This window comes from Vulpes lagopus, unplaced genomic scaffold, assembly GCF_018345385.1.
Source record: "Vulpes lagopus strain Blue_001 unplaced genomic scaffold, ASM1834538v1 ctg45_2, whole genome shotgun sequence".
NCBI lineage: Eukaryota > Metazoa > Chordata > Mammalia > Carnivora > Canidae > Vulpes > Vulpes lagopus.
In genome coordinates, this window is record NW_024570838.1 from 1 (window position 1) to 21,694 (window position 21,694).

Below are 21,694 nucleotides of genomic sequence, written 5' to 3' on the forward strand. Positions count from 1 at the left end.
GCAAGTTTCACTATTAAATGTCGGGGGTTGAATTGTTTTTATTGATTTTGGGGGGAGACCTCTCTATCTCCTGGATCTGAATGCCTGTTTCCCTCCCCAAATTAGGGAAGTTCTCAGCTATGATTACTTTGTGGCCCTCTCTCCCTCTTGGCGTCTTATGGAACCTCAATTATACATAGATTCTTCCTTCTCAGACTATAATTTATTCCCCTTAGCTTTTCCTCATGATCTCTTGTTTTTCTCTTTTTTCCTCAGCTTCCTTCTTTACCATCAACTTGTCTTCTATGTCACTCACTCTTTCTTCCACCTCATTAACCCTAGCATTTAGAACATCCAGTTTGGATGGAATCTCATTTAATTAATTTTTAATTTCGGCCTGATTAGATCTAAATTCTGCAGTAACAAAGTCTCTAGAGTCCTTTATGCTTTTTTTTAGAGCTGCTAGTAGCTTTATAATTGTGCTTCTGAATTGGCTTTCTGACATTGAATTGAAATCCATATTCTGTAACCCTGTGGCAGAGAGTACTGTTTCTGCTTCTTTTTTTTGTGGTGAATTCTTCCTTCTAGCCATTTTGTTCAGTGCAGAGTGGCTGTATTAGCAGGCTGAGTCAAAAACATCAACCATGACCTAAGTAAATTCTACCCTAGATGATTCTGATGAGGTCAGAGACCAGATAATGAAAAAGAAGATTAGAACAAAATAAGACAAAAGGACCACAAAAGATAAATTTTTAAAACAAATTTTAAAACAAAGTAGTAAAAAATAAAAGGCAAAAACCCCAAAGAAAAAGAAAAAAGAATTTTAAAAAAGAGGAAAAAGAGAAAAAAGAAAAAAGGGGGGACACTGGGGAATGGTGGTGGTGAAGAAGTGATTGTGGAGGGAGGATGTAGGGTACCTGAAGGGTCCTAGAGGGTGATCCTGTTGGTTCTGAGTGTATTTTGTTCTGTATGTTAGAAGATGCTCATTCCCAAATTTGTATAAACCAGCAAGACTTGTAGAAAGCTCTAAGGCTGACCACCAAAACACATACAAGATAAAAGAGGGGGGTGGAGTGGGAATGAAGAGAGAATATAATCTCACAGAATGATCCAGCAAGGTATTCCACTTGGTTCTGGGTGCATGCTGATCATGTTTTAGAAGCTATTAACTTCTGCCATTGTAGAACAAAACGAGGCAGAGAAAACAAAAAAAACACAAAACAAAAACCCATATCTTGTATATCTCCTAAAATTACATTGAGTATGTTGAAGGGAATGCAGAAGTGAAACATCTAAAACAGTAATTGTAGAAATATGAAAGTAAAAAGGAAAAAAACTTAAAAATGAAGAGCTGGTAAAATATTGTAGTTAAGAGAAAAAATATTGGAAATTTTAGACTGATATAAAAACGAGTTGTAATGGAAAAAGGAAAACATTTTCCTTTAAAAAGGGAGGACCCTGTATTTCTATATACTATGTTCCCTCGATTTTCCCTTGGTCCTGGAGCTTCCCAGCGCCGCGTGGTCCAGAACTTGCTCCTCCCCGTCCTTCCAGCAGGTCTTCCGGGGGCGGGGCCTGCCGCGCTGACTCTCAGGTGCGTGCACCTGGGGGAGACGCCCCGCCCCCCACCAGGTGCCGGGCTCCGCCTGCGCTGCTCCCCCGCGAGGCCTCTGTCCCCCGGGCCCCCCCTCCCGGGCTCAGGGGAACGAGGAGGAACCAGCAGGATGGCGGCGGCCGGTCTCCAGCCCTGGAGTCAGCTCCGCGGGCCGCACCGCAGGCTCCCCCCCCCCCAGATGCCCCGGGGCTGCGGCGCTCCAGCCCCTCCCCGAGGCCGGCCCGCGGGGTGCGGGGAGCTCTACCCGGGCACCGCCCCTCCTGGGGACCCCGGGAGCCTGGAGGCTTCCCCGCCCTCCTGCGGCCCCTCCGGCCTCCCCGCCCCGCACTTGTCCGCCGGGTCCGAGGTCCCGCTTCTCGGGTGGGGCTTCCCGGCTCCTGGGGCGGGTGTGGGGGGTGCCCACCCTGACTTTATTCTTATTTATTTACTTTTTTTTCCGCTTTCTTACCCTGTTTGAAGCTAAAGCTTTTCTCTCTGTAGAGTCCCGTCTGTTCTCTCTTTAAATCTCAGGGCGAATTCCTGGGTGTTCAGGAGGTTTTGAAAGTTATCTAGGGAAGTTGGGGGACCCTGTGAGTTGAGGACTCCTACTCCTCTACCATCTTGCCTCCGCCTCCCTATTTATAAATATCTCAAATTTATATTTACACATTTATTTATTTACAGGTTATTGTGTGGATGTATACTTTTTCTTGGATAAATTTCTAAACGTGGATTTGCATATAGTAAGTATATATATATTTACTTTTTTAAAAAGATTTTATTTATTTATTTATTTGAGAGAGAGCAAGAGTGAGGGGGGAAGCAGCAGAAGGAGAGGGAGGAGCTGGCTCACCACCCAGCAAGGAGGCCCATGTGGGACTAGATCCCAGGACCCTGAAATCATGACCTGAGCCAAAGGCAGAAGCTTAACCAGACTGAGCCACCCAAGCACCCCTATATATTTAATTTTTAAAGAAGCTACTCATTATAATTTCCCCAAATGATTATAACCATTCCGCATTCCTTCCTACAATGTATGAGAATTCCAGTTGCTTTATGTAGTCACTGCACTTGGTGTGGTCAAGTTTGTTTGTTTTTTAATTTAAAGAATTAGCAGGGATCCCTGGGTGGCGCAGCGGTTTGGCGCCTGCCTTTGGCCCAGGGCGCGATCCTGGAGACCCGGGATCGAATCCCACATCAGGCTCCCGGTGCATGGAGCCTGCTTCTCCCTCCGCCTGTGTCTCTGCCTCTCTCTCTCTCTCTCTCTGTGACTATCATAAAAAAAAAAAAAAAAAAAAAAAAAAAAAAATTAAAGAATTAGCAAATCTAAATGTACATTGGTTTTTCTTTCTGTTTTTAATTTTTGACTTCTTCATGACTAATGATGTTGAATTTCTTTTTACAAGCTTATTTTCATCACTTTACTTTCTTTGGTGTTCAAATCTTTTATCCACATTTTAAAGGGTATTTTCCTGTTGAGTTGTGAGAATTCTTCACATATTCTAGATACAAGTCCTTTATCAGATATATATTTTGCAATTATTTTATATTCTTCCATGGCTTGTCTCTTCAACATTTTTCAAAGAGTAGAAATAGTTAATTTTAATTAGGTCCGGTGTATCACTTTTCTTTTTGTATGGTTTCTGCTTTTTTGTGACCTAAAACATCTTCATCTAACCCAAGGTCACTAAGATTTCCATTTGTTTGCAAACATCTCAATTGTTCCAACTACATTTATTGAAAATATTCATTTCTTCATTGAATTGCCTTGAAACCTTTGTTGAAAATCAACTGACTATATGTGTGTGACCATATATATAGGCTGCTTACTCTATTTCAGTGATCTGTATGTCTGTCCCTTCTCTTTCCCTCTACTGTCTTGAGTGTATAGGTCTTACAATTAGGTACTTCAGTCTTCCAATTTTTCCCCCATTTTGGGGGGAGCTATTCTAACTTCTTTGTTTTTTCTGTGTAAGTTTCATAATCAGCTTTTTGATTTTCACACATGCAAAAAGTCTCTTGGTATTGTGATAATTGGGATTCCACAAAATCTGAGGAACATTTTTGAGGAGAATTAACATTCTACCAATTTTGACTTCTCTAATATATGAACATTGTTTTGGAGTTCTCAACATACAAATCTTACACACATGTTGTTAGGTTTACCACTAAGTATTCATATTTTACTGTATTGTAAAAGGCACTATTTTATTTAAATTCAGTTTCTAATTTTTCATTGCTAGTATAGCGAAAAATGATTTTGTACATTGGCTTTGTCCCCAGTGATCTTGCTGAATTCACCCATTACTTCCAGTAGCTGTTTTACAGAGTCTTTGTGACTTGTTAAGGCAGGCCATCATGTTATTTGTGAATAAAGACTGTTCTATTTCTTCCTTTTCAATCTTGATGACTTTTACTTCTTTTTCTTACTTATTGTGCTAGCTAGAACCTCCAGTGAACAGAAATGATGAGAGTAAATATTCATGCTCTGTTACCAATCTACCAATCTTAAGAGAAAATATTTCAGTCTTGTATCATTAAGTATGATGTTATCTGCACGTTCTTCAGTTTTGTTTGTTTAATCAATATCCTTTATCTGGGTTGAGGAAATTCCTTTCAATTTCTAGGTGCCTGGGAAACTTTAAAAAAATAATGAAAGTTAAATTTTTAAAAAGTACAAAATACTTTTTGTGCATCTCATGATATCATATAGTTTTTTTCTTCTTCTGTCAATTGATATGATAAAACTGATTATTTTTTAATGTTGAACCAATTCTGTATTTGGGATAAGTCCCTCTTGGTTATGATGTATTATTTTTCCCCATATTGCCAGGTTTAATTTGCCAATATTTTTTGAGAAATAAATGTTTAAATATAACTGTTCATATGCAATGTCTGATATTCAGTAAAAAGTAACTATACTCATAAAGAGATAATTCACCTTGAATGAAGACTGAGAAAAATGACAGACAATGGAAATAGACTCAAAAGGACTGGCATAATTTAAAAACTCTATATGTAATGTATTCAGTGTAAATGAAAAGATTCGGAATTTTGGAGAGAGCTGAAGGTGGTGAATCTGTATCATTTCTTTCCATCAGCTCTTTACCTAGTAGGAGTTTTGTGCTATCCTATTGGTGTCCCTCTAATGCAGACAGGACTAGCCTGATTTACATGGAAATAAGATGGCCAAAGACGGTTCTAAGGCAATGTGGGAAAGAGGCAAGTACATCTCTGACAAATCTTCTACTTCTGGTTGACTTCTACCCACACTGCTCACTCTATCACACCCTGCCCCCATACACATAATCAACACATATAAACCAGTTCATAAATAGACATCAGCCTCCCCAAGAGAGAATCTCAAAGTTCCCAGATTTAGAGTATCATTTAGTCTCTCTTTTCTTTCCTTTCAGTATCAGTTTGGGTGGAGATGGACAGCAGTTCCTATTAGTACATGTCTTGTTAGTACCTACACTTTCTACACCTAGGGACTAGAATACTTTTTTGCGTGCTTTCTCTAAACGACAAGAGAAGGTAATAGATGTTTTTGTATTATAATGATTCCTCTTCCTCACCACCCCCAAACCAATTTCTTTTATACTTGCAAATTATTTGCTGAGAGTTACTTTTCCATTTAATGAGATTCTGGTTGAATATGCTTGATTATAAGAATTCTATTTGAATGTTTATTTTCTATCTACTTTTACATACTTGAAAATTTTTTAAAAGTCTAACATTTACTGGTGAGAAACAGAATAGGTGCTGCATTTATTAAAATTCCAGGAGATGAGTTAACAATAGATAAAACAGAAGTTAAGACAAAAAGAAATAATAAGGAAAATGGCATACATGATAACCAAATAACAATTCACTAATGAAGTAGGCTATATAATCAATAACCCAACAACCAGATAATTAGTAGTGGTGGTAAGAGCAGTTATAACATCACGTATAAAATCAGCCATAGCACATCTATGTAGGCGTAAGTGTGCCAGTACTAATATTAGACAAAATGGAATTTAGAGTCTGTAGCACTCAAGGATCTGTGCCTCTGATAATTTCCTTGCAAGAGGACTTGTTGCCAGGGGAAGGGGAGAGATAACTGGTTGACATCCTGTAGCTGCTGCACCTTCAGTTTCTCCTGTTGATTTGTTCTAAGGTGGTGCATCTCCTGAACTGGTCCCAGCAGCCTAAGTATGATAGAAGTAGTAGAGGAGGGCTATTTCTGTCCAGGGTGGGACTTCTCGATATTATACAGAATGTCACATTAAGCTACTTCATCCATAACATCATGCATATCGGGGAGGATGAGCACAACATGGCTAGGGGCTTGAGGCCAACTGCAGACACAGGAACTACAGTCCTACTACAATGGCTCTGAATTTCTCAGTCTCTTTACAATTCTATTTTTACTCTATGCTTCAAGACCTTACGGCTTTATTACTAATTATCTAGATGATCTTCTAAGTGGATTATTTCTTTGCTTCGTTGGCAGAGCCTGCCTTTTGCATTTTTAATGCTGTGTCTTTGTGCTAGTAGACTCTCTGAGAAGTTTATACCTAAACAAAATTAAGCATGTAAGAAGTTTTTTGGGGAAATCTTATGAAAGAATGAAGGAGGGAAAAGAGGAATAAGCATGGAATGCCTTCAGTATATGATACTGGTCTGTCTCCTGTGAAAAGGGAGAGAGGAGGAAGAAGGATTAAGTAGAAAGAGATTCTGACAACAGTAATATTCTGAACAAGTCTCAACCACTCAACCATGTCAAAAGGGAGTCCTTGACAAAAGGCTGACAGCATAATTCCATGCTGAGCAGAAATAACTTGTCTCTAGCACTCTCATTGTGTTCCACCCTTGGCTGGTAGTAGTTTGGTTTAAATGGATCCAAATGTGGCATCTGAAGGCTGTCAGTCAACTATGTTTTCACTGGCAGTTTCTTTTGAAGGAACATATTAGTTGTATACTTCCTTGAGTGCCACAGTCTACCCTACCTCTTAGACCATGCAGATCTACTTCATATATTTTGAATGAACAGCCACTCCATTGTTACTGTGAGCATCTTTTCCTGAGAAGGAAATTCAGAAGGAGAAGTTAGTGAGACAAACCACTTAAGCTCAGAGGATTTACATGATATTGTTAACAAACCATTAAGGGACATACAGTTCTTAAATTATCTCAGGGGCCAGAATAAAAGGAATAAAAATACTACCATTACTAATAAGCATTAGGTTCAGATGTATATGACTGAAAACTTTAAAATAACTGGAGCTTTAAGAGGATAGAACTTTATCAGGCACACACACACTTTTTATGGCTGATATGCAAGGAAAACTTTGTAGCATCTTCAAGAAACCACATTCTAATCTTTCTCCACCACCATCCTCAGTATGCAGGTTTCCATTTTCAAGGTCATGCTATTATTCAATATGGCTGACAGAGCTCTAATGATCATGTCTCATATGCCAGATAGAAGAAAAGTAAAATGATAAGAGTGCATACCTTTTCTTTTAAAAAAAAAATTCCTGAAAATCTCATGCAACACTTCTGTTTGGATCTCCCTGCCTAGACCCGGAGCCATCAGATAAGACTTCACTATTGAGGTTACATGATTCCAAGAGAAACATTTCACACAGTAATGTGGCAGCCCTACCAGAATTATTACATGGTCACACCTAGATAAAATTGAAAAGAAATATTCCAGAATATCATTAGACATTTCTTATCAAGAATAAAAGAGACTAAGAAAGATTTAGAGAGAGAGGTCAGTAAATGTCTCTGCTGCACTAATCAAATCATTTTCTGAAACTAGTATACCTTTGATACAAAATCAAAACTGAACACAACAGTATCAGAAAATTAGATACATTACACTAATGAAAATACATGTAAATAAAATATTAGAAAAGTAAATCTGTCATAGCATAAAAGGCAATAAATAATACAGTTTAACCAATTAATATTTGTCTTAGGAATTCAAGTAAAATTCATGAAATTCACCATATTAAGTGACTAAATGAGGTGAAGTGATAATTTCAATATGCCCAGAATTTTTTGACAAAAATAAAAACTGATTAATCTGTATAAAATATTTATAAACTATAAGTAGCATATTATTAAAGACTATCTATTAAAAATCTATAACAGACATCATACTTAACGGTTAAACTTGAAAATCATTCTCATTAAAAAATAGACAAAAATCATATATGTCAATTGACACTATTTGACATTTTAATGAAGTCCCTAGTTTATGCAAAAATATAAAAAAAGTATCAGATTTTATAAGACAACATTTAAGGTTGACATGACTGCTTTACATATAAAATTCAAGAAGCTCTAGAGAGGAACTGTTAGAACTAAAAATGAATCCAGCAATTCACTCTGCTGAAATCTAAGACCAATATTGCAAAACATTTTGCACATCAAAATCATCCCTGAATGAATACCCAACCTAATAATGTAACAAAGACAAGATACCATTTATAGTAGCAATAAATATAAATAAATCTAATTAAAGATGCATAATTGTAAGGAAAATTATATTAGTAAAAGAAATAATTTTTTGAAAGTCTGAATTAATGAGATATACTCATGACAGGAATACAATATTTAAAGATATATATTTTTCCCAAAATTCATCTATAGGTTTAAAAGCATTTTCAAGGAAAATCCTATATATTTCTTTTTTATTTACATGGTAAGTTAATTTGAAAATTTAAGTGGAAGAGTTAAAAAGTCAAGAAAACTAAGGCCATTTTGTAGAACAATAAGAATTTCCCTAGGAGATATCAAGACTTATCAAAAAGTCCTAGCAACATAATGACTTTTTGATAAGTTGCCATGTAAGTCACCTAGTGTGTGGTACTGTGTTACGGAAGTCTTAGAAAAATGGGTATTTTGTGATAGAAAGCTACCCTGTATTTCCAAATGCTCCTGGGATGAACATTGCACCCATTTGAGAAACTACTGTAAAAGATTCTATTCCAGCACATGCACACTAGGAAACATGGACAAGACTTTTGTCACAGCCATTAAAATGAACATATATATGTTTCACAATGGAAAAGCCACACAAAATTAACACTGAGTAAAAAAAAAAATTGCCGCAGCATACTATATATAGCATGTTATCATTTATATGACATTTAAACATGTAAACATACTGGATATGTTGTAAATTTACAAACATCTGGCAGAAGTATAGAAACCCAGATGGAGAGTGCCTATACCAGCTCCAGAATTTTGGTTACTTATGGGGACAGAGAAAGAAGAGAATGGGGGAGAGGGTTAGGAGGACTACAAAGGTGCCTAGTACTGATTCTGAGAAATTTGATTGCTTTTAGAAAAATCTATGGCAAACATGGCAAACAAGTGATATTTATTAAACTCGAGTGGGAGATAATCACGTATATTAAATTATTCTCTTTAGTTTTCTAAATGTTTTAAGTCCCCCCACCCCCACCCCCGCAATGATCGGGAAAGGTAATGTAATCCTACATTTTATTATTATATTATAAAACAAGCCAAATATAGAAACACAGTTTCCTTACCATCAAGGATTCACTTTTAAATTATAGGTAACAGCTGGTAAATTTTGGGAGCTATTTGGAGGATACAATTTGTTGCATCTCCCTCATTTACTCCTTCCCCTTTGTATGGACTCCAGCTAATCCAGCAATTCATGTGCTTGCATTCTCTGCAGCTGTGTGCTAATTCTAGACTAAACCCCTCAAATTAGCAATGGATAATAATACACTAATTAAAACTGGAACACAAAGCAATTTTTCCAGAAGCAATGTGAAAAACCCCACTGATTATTATCTGTGTATACTATAACAATTTTAGAGGTTCGTTACTGAAGTTTAAAAGAAAATACACTAAGATAAACATACTAAAGTTGCTTCTTGAGTAGTGTTTTTACTTCTCAGCTTTGTAATATGCACAGATATCACTATTTCTGGGTCTCCTTCCTTTTCCCAAAAAAGTTCCATAACAAATACATCAAAACAACCATCACCACAAAAGCCAAATAAGATAGCTAACATATTTAGAAAGAATTTTGTTATATTTGTAATACAAAATTACCTCCTCTGGCTATTTATTTTCTCTTTGTAAAGCTATTTGACAGTTGCCCGATCCCAGGTAGATGAAAAAAACATAATTTCCTTTTTAACATTGGGTAATTATGAGTGGTATTATTCCTAAATTATTGAACAAAAAAGATAATTGAGAAGACACTGTTTTCCTCAGTCTTAACTAGATGTATAACTCTGGAAGTCCTTCAATATTTAGAATGATTTAGGGCTTATAGCTTCATTAAACCAAAATAAAATGATATGTAATTTAGCAATATAAATGTTATAATTAAATACCTAATCACTATGACACAACAGACTTAAAAAGAATGAGAATTAAGAGTTTCTGCTAGAGATTATGTTTCATAGAATGGTTTCCAGATTCATTCAACTGCACATCAAGAAACCTATGGTGTGTTCCCTAAATGCATTTAAATCGATGAGTACGTGAGGCACTTTTTTTATTCTCAGAACTTGCATAATCTGCAGGATAAAGAAAAAATGTGATTATGAGATTTCCACTATTCTCTTTTTCTGTTTAAAGGTTCTTTAAAGGTATTTTAGGAAATTCTGAGATTGTTCATTATAAAATGATACTCAGAAACTCTTGATTCTAGAAAGAAAGGCAAAGAGCTGGGGGGAAGGTGGAGAAAAGAGTAGGTAGGACCAGATAGGAAGCTAAGGAAGGAGTCCAAGTTCTTTAAAAAAGGCTATAGTTGGCACCACAGTGTTAATAATACAGATAAGAGAAGATAAAGGGGGTAGGATGGAGACAGAACCAACAGGTGTGTTTGAAGGATGTGGTTGTGTGTGTTAGGAGGGTCTGAGGAGAGGAAAAGACAAGTATACAACTATTGTGAGATTTTTGCCTGGAGTGAGTGAATAGTTAGTTACTGAATGGGAATGATAAGAAAAGTTTGGGTAAACTGTACAGAGAGTTCTATTTGAGATGTCTTTTAAACAGTCAGAAAGGACAACTAAGCAGTTGGATATCTGCATTTGGAGTTACAGGGACAGATAAGACAAGAACTCTAGATTTGGCCATCATGAGTCTAAGGTGGTATTTAAAGATATGCTATGCTGTTCATTTTCATTAGGTAACCCAGAGAGAGTCTGTAGATGGTAAAAAGCTCAGTGCCTTAAAGAACCATGCTGTGCCTCATGTAGTGCCTATAAGAGAATTGCTAAATTGGAAAGGAGTAAGACACTATCGATTATATGGTACGGTTTACCCTTTTAACAAGAGTCAGTGTTTTCTAAAGATGCTAGCTTATTGTGGTTAATTAGAAAAGCATGACTTTTTCATAAAATAATATTTATGTCTTCTCAATACAGATGGAATTTTTTTTCAGGTGGATTTTCAATTTCTCTGAATCACGTAAGACCAAAGATTGGTGGATTTTATTTTCAAATCAATTTTTGGCAGTAATTTAGAAAGCTCTTGTATCATTCCATTCTTTAACTTGCAGTCGACTTTGTTCCTTTTGAAGCTATATGGTTATTATTCCTCTCTTGTCAAGTGTGCAATAGGTACCGCCACGCATTAGTGAACCACTAAACCTCACCCATTGTATCTTTTTGTCATATTGGCGTTGATGGCAAATGTGAGCAAGAACCATGAGGAGCATAGGGTTTGGGGACAATTTGGATTAATATGCTGAATTGTCTAAAATAAATACAGACTCCATGTGTACTTTTCATTTCCTAAGCTATGCAACAATTATAGTTATTCCACTCAAATGTCTGTAGCAATGAGATCAGTGACAAAAATAGTGCTTGAAAAACAAGAGAAGAAATGGCAAACATGTTATTTATTTGCTTAAATCTATTATAATGGGGCTGACAGTGTTAGTCTCATTAACAGAGGGACCTTTCTTTCCACAAGCCAGCTGGAATAATAAAGGCAGCTATGTGACATTTAAAATGCAATTGCTCTGCTATCTGTAGATTCTGTTTCTGATGCTTACTGATCACAGAGGAAAGTGATCTGAGTAGAATGCAAACCATCTTGTTCATCATCTGCATTCTCAACAAAGATAGCATTAGGGTTAAATGCTATAATATGGCAACAAGGATATGCTGAAAAATTATTCATGTTGAAGTGCTTGAACATTTATTTAAAGCATTTATTCAATTGTTCTTTTGCCATGTGACAGTCCAAGAGTTGGTAGAAATACATCTGTTGTGTTTTTCTTAAATAGGCAAAAGGAAATTATAATTAGGGGGATAGTGCCTTATGCATATAAATATACTGCATCTTTTGAAACAAGTTGTTCCAAACAAGTGAGAAGCATGTAGATTTCCTGCTTTGAATGGGTAGTAAATGCAAGCTTGTTTTGGTGCCTTTGTTTTAATGACAAAATAATAATCTTGAATAGAAACATGCCTTTAGATTTTAGGCATCATATGACAAAGTGAGTTTGAAAATAATGCAAGAATCTGAGTTATGCAAAATTCTTTGCATTAAGGATTTGTTTGAAACCTCACATAGGCAAATATTACTCCGTGATTTTTAATCTCTCCTTAACTGGAATCCAAAGTGAATCGTTTCAGGGAAGGATTCTTGAGCCTTCCATTTTCTTGGTCAGATGAAAAATAGGAAATTCAGAAGCAAATAATGGGCTATATAATATATCACTTGGGTGGCCAAGCTTCTCTATACCTCAAAGGTTCAGGCTGGAATTTTAATGCGTTCCAATTTTACTTGACCCAATTCATCCGTTTCCACTAGATATGCTTATCCTTTACACACTAAAACCATAGAATGAACTGTAAATCATCAGATTATAAAATTTTATTCTGACATTTTTAGGAACTACATTTATTCCACTTTCTGCCTATGTAATGAGGTCTTGCTACTTCCTTTTCTATTGTAGAGGTGAAGAGCTATGCAATTTTGACTCATTTGCATAGTACGTAAGTGAGAATGTAAGTCTAGTTTTTGATTTGAAAATATTTGAGTCTAATACTGTTAGGATTGTGAGGATTATACGACTTTTTAGTCTCTCTTTCACACACATGAAACAACAATTATAGTCAGTATTGCTGAAATACAGAGTTTAATAAAATATCTCAAAGGTAGGATAAAAAATTAAATGGAAACTACTAAGAAATGAGCAGAAAAAGACTAGCTAAAAAATAAAGGAAATTTATCAAAGAAAAATGTGACTCTCTTCTATTTCCATGTCAACAGTAAGTGTAACTATTAGAGATCTTTAGGAAGTCCAGCATATCTCATCACCTTCTATGGACCAATTCCATTAGTCCAGCAAATGACACACATTTGACATTCAGAATAAGAAACAGGAGATGCACAGTACCAGACAGAAGCATAAAGAGCACACCACTTTTGGATGGCATGTTGAAGGAAGTCTTTATGGTGGAGATGACATAGAACTGGGCTTGATTTTAGCAAAGATGGAGTATCTTCTAGGTCTAGGGCTACAGGAATACAGTGGGTACTGGGAGAAATACTACTCAGGGCTCATTTATAATGATAGTAGATGTGAGAGAAGTCTGGAAAAGAGTTAGATGGCAGTTACATTGTAGAGAGGCAGTAACAGTCTCAGGAGTATTAGCTAGACAGTGTGGATTTGGTAGAAGATGAGATTTTAGGTCTCCATTGAGATCCATTTGAATACTGAATTTAAATACAGAGATTTATGAGAACTCTGAAGAGCATTCTGAATATAAAGGAGGTGGTTATACTATGTGTTAGCACATAATGCTGTTCTTGCTGATTTTAAAGAACAAGCTGAGGAAAAGTTAGAATACTATTATTTTTCTATTCAGGTTTAAATTGTAAGGCTGTGGATTAAATAACCTCTTGAGAATCCTCCATCTCAATGATCTATGAAGAGCTATCTTTCTGATCTGGTTCTTTCTGAGTATGTGAAATGTTTCTGATATACCAGAGATTAAATATCCTATGAACATTTCTCTATTAAAAATCTGCATGTATAAAGAAAGGGATGCAATATAGAACTGCTACGGTAACAAATGACCAGCTGAGATTCAAAATTTTTAGTTTTAACAGCAATGAAGTGTTATATTATATTCTATTTTGTTGTAATTTTAGGAATGGATTGTTAATGCACTGAATTTTTTCACTGCCTAAATATAAAATTCAATGATATTCATGATATTCTGATTGTAAGGCCAAGATATAGGGGAAATGCAAAGTATAATAAAACTTTGTAGGAAAACAGAAACAAAGCCACTTTCTCGAATGAAGACACAGAGCAGTAGCTGACCAAATATTAAGTACAGGAACTAACTCAGCTGAGTGGACCAAAATTGAGAGTTGATTAGACTAAGCCATTATAAAATACACTGATATTTTTGCAAATAGGACATGAAATTTATAAAATCACAGAGTTATTTCTCAGATATTGGCACACATACATTCTAGATACCAAAAAAGCAGCGTCCATCCTCTAAAATAGCTTGTAATATTCTATTAAAATAATACCTATCAATACAGCTCTAAGTAAATGGCCAACAGTTTTTCTCTATTATGTAGTTTACTGCCAAGAAGTTGATTAGGTCATTGCTGAGTAGATCTAATTCCATTGCTGATTGAAATAATAAAACTGTTTCCTGAGCTGGTCATTGTGATCACATTGTTTAACCAAACTGATTGGGTATGCATTAATTACAGAGTGGTTTGCACACCAAACCTCCACCCCTATCACATACACACAAGAGAAACAGTTGATCTTATAGATATAATCCTCATTCTTAGGAAACTTTGGCATAATATTTGAGAAGATGGCTGGGCTTTGGAGTCCTGCACAGTAAACACAGATGTACAGCTAAATAAGCTAGTGAACATCAAATTTAGCTCATTACCCACTACAGATTGAGTAATTAGTATTAGCTATTAGTATCAATATTTTCCTGAAAGTTATATGGTAAAACAAAGCTATTAGTTTAAATATAGAAATCTGATTTTAAGGAACTTTATGATTAGTGGCCAAACTGTAGGGAAACCAGATGGATTCTTTACATTTACTTTCCTTCCAACTCCTTTGTTGGATACAAATAAGCAAAACTAATACAGGTCAAGATCAAATAATTTAGCTAACATATCCAACCAAGACAACTATACACACTCAGCAAGCATTTCTTCTCCCTCTTCATGCAATGGGAACCTGGTTAATTGTTGCTGATTTACTCACAGTGAAGTACTGATGAATAACGGGTTAAAGTATGGGCACTAGAATCAGTTGGAGTTGAACCCTGGCATCTTTGTTTACCAGAAAATCACCTAATTCTTCTGGGTTTCAATTTCTGTTTCTTTAAAATAGAGATAACAAGGGTACCTTACAGGGGGGTTATGAGAATTGAATAAAATAATTCAACTAGACACTCAAAATAGTGCCTTGTCCATAATAATCACCGATAAATTGTTAAGTAATTTTTACTATTATAACAGTTTTTCTCCAGGAAATACATGTTTGGATGTGATGAGATTATAAATCCATAGTATTCATGAATGTTCTCTTCAAACAAATAAGGATATTTCTTACTCCACCAACTAGATTCTTCTCAAGGCAAAGGAGAGCTAGGGGGCAAGCAAAATCTGTACAATTTTTGTTCCTGTATCTCTTTAGAAGAGCTAATGTCAAATAAATTTTGAAAATTGGAGAATTAAATAGAAGTATTTTGAGAGGTCTTTATCGGTATTATGAAAATCTTGTGAAGGTCAGAAAAAATAGCCAAGCAAAAGATGTGAAATAAATTACCAAATATCCATGATTTAGAAAAGATAAAGCTTTCCATGACTAGGAAATTCACTTTTATTCATATTTTAAGTGTTAGAATAAATACATATCTCAAAACATACTTGTCTAAGTTTCCTTTGACTAATGCAACTTTGGAGGTGGTTGCTTTGCTATATATATAGATGTCTGTATATATAAGGATGAGGAGTATTCATCTGTAATATTATTCATGTATTTCATGTAGAATTTCAACATCTCTGTTCTTTTCCTTTAAAATACATTGATAAAAAAATAAAAATAAAATATATTGATGACGACTTCTGGGGAAGATGGTAGAAAAGGAGGGTCCTAAGCAATCTTTCTCCCATAGACACAAATAGTTTACAGCCACATGAGTGCAAACTACCTAGAAAATGACCTGAAGATTAGCAGAACTAACTCTCCACAGCTAAATGTAGAGAAGAGGCCACATCGAAGAGGGCAGGAAGGGTGGAGAAGCAGTCAGGAGATAAACAGGCCAACAGACAATACACGAGAGGGAGGGATACTGTGGATACACAGAGAGGGGAAAGGAAAAGACTGTTATATTAGGCATCCTAGGCACACAGGGAGCCTGCATGGAGAAGATGAATACTCATAACATTTGGCTTTGAAAACCAGAGGGACCAAATTTCAGGAATTCTTACAATCAGTGGGATTTAAACCCTGGAACTTTAAAAATCAGTAGGCTCAAGGGAGAACCAGAGAAGAAATGGAGTCCTCACCCTTAAAGATCAAACAAACCCCAAAACCAGTAGAAGAAAGAAAATAAAGATTAGAGCAGAAATGAGTGAAATAGAAACTAAAAAAAATACCAATAGAACAGACCAATGAAACCAGGAGCTGGTTCTTTGAAAAGATCAGCAAAATTGATAAACTTTTAGCAAAACTCCTCAAAAATAAAATAAGTAAAAAATAAGAGAGAGGGAGGGAGGGAGAGAGAGAGAGAGAGAGATAACTCAAATAAATAAAGCCAGAAAGGAAAGAGGAGAAATGACAACCAACAGCAACAGCAAGAAATACAAAGGATTACAAGAGAATATTATGAAAAATTAAATGCCAACAAATTGGACAATCTAGAAGAAATGGATAAATTCTTAGAAACATACAACCTTCCAAAAATGAAGCAGGAATAAAGAGAAAATTTGAACACACCACTTACCAGCAATGAAATTGAATCAGTAATCAAAAAATTCCCAATAAAAGTTAAGAACCAGATGGCTTCATAGGCAAACTCTACCAAATATTTAAAGAAGAGTTAATATCTATTCTTCCCAAGCTATTCCAATAAATAGAAGAGAAGAGGAAGCTTCCAAATTCATTCTATGAGGCCAGAATTATCCTGATGCTAAAACCAGATAAAGACACTATAAACAGGGAGAACTAGCCAGGACCTCTGATGAAAATAGATGCAAAAATCCTCAACAAAATATTAGCAAACCAAATCCAACAATACATTAAAAAATCATTCACCACAATCTAGAGGGATTTATTCCTGGGATGAAACTGGTTCAATATTTGCAAATTAGTCAATATGATACATCACATCAACAAGAGAAAGGACAAAAACATATGATCATCTCAATAGATGCAGAAATAACAGCTGACAAAATGCAACATACACTCATGATAAAACCTTCAGCAAAGTAGGTGTAGAGAGAACATACCTCAAGAAAATAAAGGCCATATATGAAAACTCACAAGTAACATCATACTCAGTGGTAGAAAACTGAGAGCTTCCCCATGGTAAAAACCAGAGGGTAGAAAACTGAGAGGATGTCCATTCTTACCACTTTTATTCAACATAGTACTGGAAGTCCAAGCCACAGCAATCAGACAAGAAAAAGAAATGGAAGGCATACAATTTGACAAGTAAAAAGTAAAAATTTCAGTATTTTCAAATGACGTGATACTATATTTAGAAAATCCTAAAGATTCCACCAAAAAACTACTAGAGCTGATCAATGAATTCAGTAAGGTCACAGGATACAAAATCAACATACAGAAATCCATTGCATTTCTATACACTAATAATGAAGTAGCAGAAAGAGAAATTAAAAAAAAACAATCACAATTACAATTGCACCCTCCCCCCAAAAAATAAATTACCTAGGAATGAACTTAACCAAGAAGGTGAAAGACCTGTGCGAAAAACAAACAAACAAACAAAAAAACTGTAAAATATTGTTTAAAGAAATTGAAGACAACGGAAACAAATGAAAAGATATTCTATGTTGATGAATTTTGAGAATATTATTACAATGCTCATACCACCTAAAGCAATCTATACAGATTTAATGCAATGCCTATCAAACTACTACAAGTGTTTTTCACAGAACTAGAGCAAACAATCCTTAAACCTGTATGGAACCAAAGAAGACCCCAAATAGCCAAAGCAATCTTGAAAAAGAATAGTACTGGAGGTATAACAATACTAGATTTCCAGATATATTACAAAGCTGTAGTAATCAATGGTACTAGGATGAAAATAGATCGATCAAGAGAACAGAATAGAGATCCCAGAAATAATCCCAAGACTATATCATCAATCAATTTTCAACAAAATGCAATGGGAAAAAGAGAATCTTTTCAACAAATGGTACTGGGAAAAACTGGACAGCTACATGCAAAAGAATGAAACTGGACCATTTTGTTATGCCATACAGAAAAATAAACTCAAACGGATCAAGGACCTAAATGTAAAATCTGAAACCATAAAAATCCTAGAAGAGAGCATGGGCAGTAATATCTCTGACATCAGCCGTAGCAACATTTTTCTATATATGTCTCCTGAGGTAAGGAAACCAAGAGCAAAAATAAACTACTAGAAAAAAAAAACTACTGGGAACATCAAAATAAAAAGCTTCTGCACAGCAAAGGAAATAAGCAGCAAAACTAATAGACAACCTACCAAACTGGAGAAGATATTTGTAAATGACATATCTGATAAAGGGTTAGTATCCAAAGTATAAGAAGAACTTATGGAACTCAATACCCAAAAAACAAGTAATCCAAATTAAAAATGGCCAGAAGTCATGAACAGACATTTCTCCAAAGAAGACATACAGATGGCCAATAGACACATGAAAAGATGTTCAACATCAGTCATTATTAGGGAAATGCAAATCAAAACCACAAAGAGATATCACCTCACACCTGTCATAATGGCTAAAATAAAAAAAAAACTCAAGACACAACAGATGTTTGTGAAGATACGGAGAGAAAGGAATCTTCATGCACTCTTAGTGGAGATGCACACCATAGAAAACAGTATGAAGGTTCCTCAAAAAATTAAAAATATAACTACCCTATAATTCATTGATTCATTGATTTCACTACTGCATATTGGCTTAAAGAATATGAAAACACTGATTTGAAGGGACATATGCACCCCTCTGTTTATTGCAGCATTATTTACAATAGCCAAATTATGGAAGAAGCTCAAGTATCCATCAGTAAATGACGGATAAAGAAGTGGCATATACAGGCAATGAAATATTACTCAGATATATAGAGGGAGGAAATATTACTTTTTGTAACAACACATAATACATCTAGAGTGTATAATGCTCAGTGAAATAAGTCAGTCAGAAAAAGACAAGTACCTTATGATTTCATTCATATGTGGAATTTAAGAAACAAAACAAATGAACAATGAAAAAATAGGCAAACCAAGAAACACTCTTTAATTGTAGAGAACAAATCAGTGGTTACCTGAGGCGTGGTGGGTGGGCAAATGGGTAAAATAGGTGAAGGGGATTGAGTGCACTTATCACAATGAGCACTGAGTAATGCATAAAATTGTTGAGTCATGATATTGTACACTTGAAACGAATATAACACTATATGTGAACTATATTGGAATTAAATTTAAAAAGGAAACAAAACACATTGATGAAAATACAAGAAAGAAATATACAATTTTAACCTACAGGGTCAGAAAAAGCTACTTTGGTAGCATGCTTTAAAATTTCTCAAGTTATTTTCTTATTTGACAACTAAATCAAACAACCAATACTCTTACTTTCTTCCATCTAAACAATTTTACAGAGACTACCTTGCAAATGTCCCAAGAGATAGTCTTGCTCATAGTGAAAAATGTACTCAGCAGGAAATTCACTTAATGATAATGATTATTCTTCTTTGTAATGGACATTTCATTGTCAGTAAAGTGTAATATTATTCTGTTGAAAGCTTTACTTATGCAGCCAGCTCCAAAGACATACTAGCTTAACCTGCAAATCTCACTTTCCAGTTTTATCATTTGTCTTTTGGCATACCAGTGAAATCATTTCATGCTTCGTATATGGACTGCTTTATGCTAGTGTCATTTGGTTTTATTGGGGGGATAAACCTCCATATTTGTACGGATACATGGATTCATGAATATATTTCACAAGGTATCCTCGAAGAGGTCAGCTATTCTCCCTCCACATATGAATGTATAGCTAGAGATTATTTTTCTACTTTCAGTGAAGACTTGCTATACATTGACTTTTTACAATAGCAACATTTTAACTTGGTTAGGATTTTCAGTCAGTAGAGGTCAAAGACAAGACTCGGTAGTGTATTTGGATGGCTGTTTGAAAGCTCTCCTGTAAACAAACACCAAATCTCCTCTGTATGGGTTTCAAAGGGTCTGCAGTGTCACAATCAGTTGCGGATTTAGCATTATTGGCCCATTTTCTCTTTAGAACATAGATATGTTTCAGGCCTAAACTTATGACACCTCTACTTTCAGATGATTTCCTCTGAAGTAGGAATTTCCCACTTCACCAGAGTCAGGAGCACTAAAATGGGGAAAGAGGCCAAAAAAGGATGAAGATGTGTTTGGGACCCCTGAACTCTGAAAATAGCCCTAGAATTCTTCCTAACTAAAGCATTAAGCAGATGAAGCACACTTAAAGTCATATTAATAGATGGACAACTTACTCCTGTATAAATATAGACCAAGGAAATATAGGCAATATATTAATATGTAAATATGCCTCACAAATCAGTACCTCACAAATCAATCCCATCTAACCTCATGGGACTATACTTACATTCAGAGCAAAAATGTGTTGCATGTACCTTGAAAGCACATATTTTGCATAACTTAGATATACCTACATCTTATATCCATGTAACTACATTTTAAATCACTGACATTTAGTGTTATCATGACAGATAGATAAGGGATGGATGGGTGGATGGATGGATGAACGGAGGGATGGATAGGTAGATGATAGATAATGGGTGGATGGATAGATAAAATGAGATAGATGTAGATGACATATAAATGCACTATGTATATCAGATGATACAAAAACCACCTCATTAAGCATGCAATATCTTTTGAAATATTTTTAATATCTGCTATACTCTGAGGTAGGTTGCAGATGCAATTATTCCTAACTTTATAGGCTACCATTTAGAACACTGAGTAACCCTAAAAGGTTTCACGACTTACTGATGTATATAGGAGGAGATAGGTTCCATTTTCTAAGACAGAAATGCATTTCACCATATAATTACTTTAAAAACATAATGCGTTGCTAGAATGCTAAAGAAGTTGAGATATTATCTACCTTTGGATTAAAATTGAGAGCAAAATAGTGATCTGAGAGATAAATTTATTCTGTAAGGAATGTCCCAAAGTGTTTATTTTGATAACATCAAATTATATTAGCAATATATGCCAACATAAAATAATTCATATAATAGAGATTAAATCTAACCAATAAGATTAAAAAGTAAATGTTTCCTAAGTCATTAATACATCGATTGACTATCATGTATCATGTGCTTTCTTGTCCAATTTCCTGGCATTTAGGGGCTCAATACAAAATGTGTAAAGGCATATTTTACTACAATGTATAAAAATACAATATTGTTCTTAAATGTATTCCAAAATAATGACTTTGCTTTTTTATGAAGTATTATACTATGAAGAATTCAACCAATACAATTAACAAATAAATGCTCAAACTATGCCACCCAGAAATGACTATTAGCTCTGAGTAAACTCTATTTAGTCATCTGTATGCATTAAACATGAAATGTTAGGTAGTTAGGGATGGGAAGACAAAAGAGTTATATAAAATTGATGCCATGACAAAAGAGATTCCATGCTTATTTTTTGTAATTCTTATTCAGATGTCACATACATAAAACAAAATTTGCCAAAGTTGTTCAATTGTATGTGCTTTGGCAAATATATAGAACAGTGTAAATAAACCCCACTACCATCATGGTATTGATCACCTTTTATGGCCTAAAAATACTCTCTCGTGCCT

At 35.2% G+C, this 21,694-nt stretch overlaps 1 long non-coding RNA gene across 1 annotated transcript in view; it reads left to right on the forward strand.

The window, feature by feature from the left end:
• The first annotated feature begins 2,255 nt into the window (after positions 1-2,255).
• The window catches only part of LOC121483883, a 44,249-nt gene continuing 24,810 nt past the window's right edge, over positions 2,256-21,694 (forward strand). Inside the window, exon 1 of the long non-coding RNA XR_005985882.1 lies at positions 2,256-2,316. This is a non-coding gene — a long non-coding RNA (uncharacterized LOC121483883). The remainder of the gene's footprint in view (positions 2,317-21,694) is intronic.